The sequence below is a fragment of the Condylura cristata genome, unplaced genomic scaffold (genome assembly GCF_000260355.1).
Source record: "Condylura cristata isolate star-nosed mole 26May11 unplaced genomic scaffold, ConCri1.0 scaffold00016, whole genome shotgun sequence".
Taxonomy (NCBI): Eukaryota; Metazoa; Chordata; class Mammalia; order Eulipotyphla; family Talpidae; genus Condylura; species Condylura cristata.
Genome location: NW_004567117.1, coordinates 26249372 through 26255319, shown reverse-complemented (window position 1 = coordinate 26255319; position 5948 = coordinate 26249372).

Here is a 5948-nt window from a genome sequence, read left to right as displayed (position 1 = left end):
AAAAAAAAAAAAAAAAAGGTTTTTATACCTTTTGAAGGTGATGACTTCCAAGTTATGGGGGTGGGGTGACCAACATTATGAAATAGATTAACGTGTTTAGAGATTAGTAGAATTATAAGAAAACACAAGCTTTATTCACTCAACACAGGTGTGAAAACTAGAATGGGTAAGGTACATTTCAAGCCTGTTGTTTTTTCAGTATTTGTTGCCTACTTTATCGCTATTGTTTTATGGGTTTGCTTTTCTGCTCCACATTGATCAGCATGAATTATGACCTTTATTTTCTTACGTTCACATGAGGCCCCAGAACACTGCCAGACAGATATTGACACTCAAAAAAAAAAGAGTATTGATGTTAAATTGATTACTTTTCCAGTAATTACTTCTAGGTGAGTAACAGTGAGCATTTGCAAATAACAGTTTTTATTAATATACTTTTAAATAGTGAGACAAATAGTAAGCTGAATAACCTTGGGGCATCCCACTGGAAGCCATCTAGACAAAACTTTCTTCAAAAGTGAACAATAAGTTCAGTTTTGCAGTGTGCCCAGGGAAAGTGATGATTAAAAGAAAAAGCTAGAGTCTCTGTTTCTACATTGCCTTATGCAAAAAAGGCTGGTAGGGTGGTAAAGCTTCATTTTGCAGGCTCCATAAGCTGTTATGTGAGTAAATAGAGATGTAGAGAAAAGGGAAGGGAGCAAGTCTTCAACACACACAGTGCTGATCTCTGTCTTGCCCAATTTTATGCCTAAGGAGACTGGCAGGGCCCCCTGACGTGATTTGAATCTTAGAGTGAATTCATAAACTCTCTTTTGTCTTTTTCCTTCCTATCCCACACCCCATCAATCAGAGATTTTATCTGCACAGAAGCAGTCTCCATCATTATGAACTGCTTCCTGATGTAAATCTGTATTTAACAAAGAGGGAAAGAGGAAAGAGAAATGCCTGGGGCAGGGTCATTCTCTGACCCCAGGCAATCGTCCTTCCCCACCGAGCAGTCCCAGGCCCCAGCCCAGGCTGAAACAAACACATCTGCCCCATCAGCTGCTACCTGCCTTCTGCCTTTTGAAGAAGAGACTTTCTCCGGTGCCTGCCTAATGAGAGCTGCCTGCCACTCTTGGGCTGCCTTTTACAGTGTGAAGAGCCCTCCGCACACATATTGCGGTCTTCTCTCTACTTTGCACTTCAAGAACTTAGGAAGCTTCAGGGAAAATAAGGATTCAGAATTTTTTTGCTCCCTCCATTTCAATGCATTTGCTTCCCCTACAAGATGCACTGGAACACCTTGCAAACTCAGGCTTCGGGACTCTCACTGGGCACTCAGTTGTAGGTTTTATCTCCTGAGCCAGCTGAAGAGCAAGGAGGTCTCAGAGGCACTAAGCCTCTGACAACCCTCCCTGGGCTCTCCCTAGATCTGCATGACTGAGAGAGGGAAAGAATGAATGGTGCATCCCCCCAAATGGGTGTATTGTCAGGCTCAAGTACTGCTCCTTTCTGTCTTCCCCAGTTCATCTCATCTGCTGCTACACTTCTACGTCTAAACTCAGTCTCTGTCCTGTAACTGAGGTGATCCAAGCTGTACAGGAAAGAGGGTGCTTGGTATCTAGCCCTGGACTTGCCTTACTCTATTCTTGTGCCCACTCACAGCATATAGCTTCTTCCAGTGTGTGTGTGTGTGGGGGGGGGGTTTCATCTAGCATGTGTCCTCTTCCTCTTGTATCATTCTTCAGTATACAGTTGGCACAATACTGGATATTAGACTATTAGTGCACAAGACTTAGGTGGTGGAAACTCAAATCCTCAATAAATAGGAGCATCCTTAGATGGATGAGTAATATTGAGTAATGGACTCTGATGTCAGGAAGTTAGAAAGAGCTAGGGTTTCCCAGGTGACGGTATTATGACTGTGCTGGGCCCTTAGGCATACTACTCCCATCCTTCATAAGAAAAATACTAAAAAGTATAATTTGCAACTGCTTTCAATTGTAATTCAATTTGGATTATATTCATTTTTATTCCTATTTTATGAAATTTTTAATAAGATTTATTTATTTATGCATACAGAACTGGGGTACAGGCCAGAGGTGCAGGGGCAGTGAGAGGATTCACCAGAGACAGAGTGGGGAGCAGAACAGGCAGATTAACTGAAATACACTACTGAGGGGAGCAGCGGGCAGGTCACCTCTGGGACCTGGGATGGAACTTGTGTTTAAGTGGCCTTAACTTCATAGTGCTGTGCTTTAACCCACTGCACCACCAGGGAGGGCCCGTTTCCTATTTTAAAAGAAATTAAAATATTTCCCTAGTCCCCTAAAACAACAAGGAGAGCTCTGTCCACGATGCCTACTGTGTCCATAGGATATGAAGCCTTTCCTTTCAAGAGGGATTAAGGAGATGGTTTGAAGTAGCTGTAGGGACCAAATGATTATGTCATCTCCTCCTGCCCTGAAGCAGGCCATGTATGAGGAGGTAAAAGAGCTTCAGTTTCTATTTGAAAGAGGACCTGATATCCCTAGGGAACAGATACATTACCCAGAGGTGTAGAAGTAGGGAATTGTTCAAACGTGAGGTTGAAGTTATTGTTTGATTGTAAAGGACAGTTCCAGAAAGCCCAGAGAAAGGATGGAGAGGAAAAGAGAGGAGATGGCAGTGAGTCAGATTAGGAGGGGTGTGGCCAAGTGGGAGTCAGAATCCAGGTGGTGATGGTGAACCTGGTCCTCCAGTGTTGAGGACACACAAACGTGAGGCCTGATGTGCTGGGAGGAATACTGAGTTGTTTAGAAACAGGCATCCAGTCCCCAGAGGATTCTACTCTTGGCACTATATCCAGCTCACTGGAGTAGGAACTTAAGCCTCAGAGGGACTATTCCCTCCTGCTGAGCTGATCTGCAAATGAACATCAGGGTGCAGGCTGCTTTCAAAGCACCTTTATGCCTTGTCTCATTTAATTCTCACAAGCCTGTTTTTACAGAGGTGAGATCTAAAAAACAGAGAGGTGTACTAGCCTATGGACGCTTTTCATAATGACTCTATCATGTCAGTGTGTGTGTATTTACATATATATGTATATACAGAAGTATAATTGTATATACCCACACTGATATATATATATACACACACATATATACATATAAAAAACACTGATATATATTTACATATATATAAAACACTCATATATATATATAAACATGCAATATGTCTGTGTGTATATCTTGTACACTTAAAACTACAGTAGGAATAACCGATATATACCAAGTTACATGTGTAACTTGCAAAGTGAGACCTCCAAAGTAGTGTCCTTTAGTGGACTTCGGGTCTATTAGTATATAGGACCATGTTTTTATTCTTCAGACTACATGACCTTTAGATATCTGTGCCTTCCACAGTATAATTGCTCTGGATTCTAGTTTCCTAGAGGCAGAAAGTATGTCTTAAGTAATCTCAGTACATGTAAGTGCTAATTAGCACTTGATGATTGTGAAAAGATAGATTTTCTACCTTCTTGTATTAAAAAATATAAGTAATTTGTAGTTACTTTTACCATAAAGAAGAGAGTGTTCTATTCAACAAATATGTGGCATTACTGCTCCTAGATTTGATCTCACCACCGCTAGCTGATGACTCAGATGAGTTATTCAATTCCTTTAATTCTCTGCTATTATCCATGTAAAATTCCTTGGCACAATTCTTGTGAATCAGTAGTTGTTCAATAAGTAATAATTCCTACTGTTGAATGCCAGGGTACTTGCAAGTTCTTAGGAATTCATGGATACTCTCATGGAATTCAAAATCAAGTGATGATTTGATTTGGGCAGTGAGAGGGACAGGATCGCCCTGTTATGATGGGAAAATGATATAAAGAGTTATTCCCTCCCCCGTCCACAAAGTTGTACACATTGTGATGGATAAATGCACAGTACACTTTGAAACTACAGTGAAAGTAACTACATACTAAAGCAACAAGAGAATTCTTGGCAAGATGGTAGCCTTTGGTTTGGTGTGTGTGTGAGTGTGTGCCTGTGCATGGCAGCAAGCATGCCTGCTGTGTGTGTGAGGCGAGGGGAGTATAGTTGTTCTGAGGATATTTGCTTTTCTAAATTGAGTTGCTTAAGATTCCCTGCAATCAGTGCCTGCCATTGTCCATCTTTGTCTCTGGATGAGCAAAGCAGAGCTCCAGAAGTTTCTAGTTCCTATTCTGTTTGTCCTTTATTGACTCTCTTTCCCCTGCCCTCCGTTATGTTAGTTCACATTCTGTGAGAGGGTGACACACTGCTTGGTCATGAGGACCCCAAATGACAGGTAACACAAGAAAGTGTTTTCTATATGGTTCCATTCTTCTTCTTTTTCATTTTCTCCTTCTGTTTTCCTCCCTAAGTTTATTTATTTATTTATTTAGTTTTTGCTAAATGAGCAGCTAAACCCCCAAACTTACTGTTTCTCAGAATCAACAGTAAAGAGTCCTGCACTGCTGATAATGTTTGGAGTTTTTCTCTCTCTGGGATTATAGACCTTTTCACAATGCTGATGCACGGTTTTTAGCTATGTTAGTTCTGTAATGTTAGTTCTGAATGTTTTCATTATATTCCCCTGGTAGTTAGAAGCGGGGAAAGATTTATTTTAAAGGGAAAAAAAGAGATCATTATTTCAGCCCCAGAGTCACAAGTTAAGAAAGGAAAGTTGGAATGTGTAAATGCAATATTCCCAGCTCAAACTCCAAAGCACCTCGGGTTTCACCTAGCTCCATTTATTTATCATTTCAATTACAGAAGAAATCTGTTGCTACAGAGAGTCATAGTGTGTCTATTTTCTAAAGGAAAAAGGCAATTTAATCCTTAAACTCTTTCTTGTGAATATTTTTTCTACCATTGAGTGTCTTAGGAAATAAACTTTACCTGTAAACAGTTTCTTTTCATCACTTGAACTCAATTTCTTTTTCATCTTTTGTGATATTCCTTTTACCCCCCCCCTTGTATTGAAATTTAGTTATTATACCTGCCAATGATAAACAGAATGACATTTAGAAATCATATGAATTTTATTAGCCAAATTTCTTAAAATTTTCCTCTAATTTACATGGCTGTTTTCAAACAAATTATGTTTAGCAGTGTTTTTTCCTTACATGCCATTCAGGATAAATTAATACAGTGTATATGTTTTTCTCGTGATATCATAAAAATCCAAAACTACAAAAAAAAAAAAACAAAAAAAACCCAGCCCAAACCAAACAAACATGTGTTTAGGGATATTTTAAAGGTGGTGTTTACTATCTCAGAGTAAACTGCAGCTTCCACAGTTCAGTGGGAAAATCAGGTATGTCAGATAAGAATAACTCATCACTAATTCAATGTCATTATTGAGACTATTAAAGATAGCATGAACTCTATAAAGTTTCTAATAGCAAATATATAAATATGAATCAGAGACACAAACTCTTGCTTTCCATAAAACTGTACATTTTTATATGTGTGCATACCATATTATAAGGTTCAAATAGACTCTCACTTTTACTGAACAGACCAATATACTGGTATTAACCTGAATAGCTGGAATTGCCCTTCAAAATAAAAAGTGAAAGCAAGAGATCTATTCTAAGGAAAATATTGCAATTTCATAAGGATAAATAGTTATTGAATAATTATACTTTTCTGCACAATTTACAGTAATAAAAAATGAATTTATTTCAATGTTCACTGAAAGGTGATTGCCCATATAATTTAGATTCATCTCAAATATTGCTATTAAAATTATTTTTCCTGTTCTCACAAGAAAATGGTCAGGATATAGTGCTAGATAAAAATAGGCGGTTTTAAAATTACACATACTATAAGAATCCATTTTCTGTATCTAACTAAATAAAACAAAAGCCTGGAAAAGGAATATTTCAAAATATTAAAAGTAGTAAGATTAAAGAAGTTTCAGTTTCTTCTTTAAACTTTTTATATTTTGAA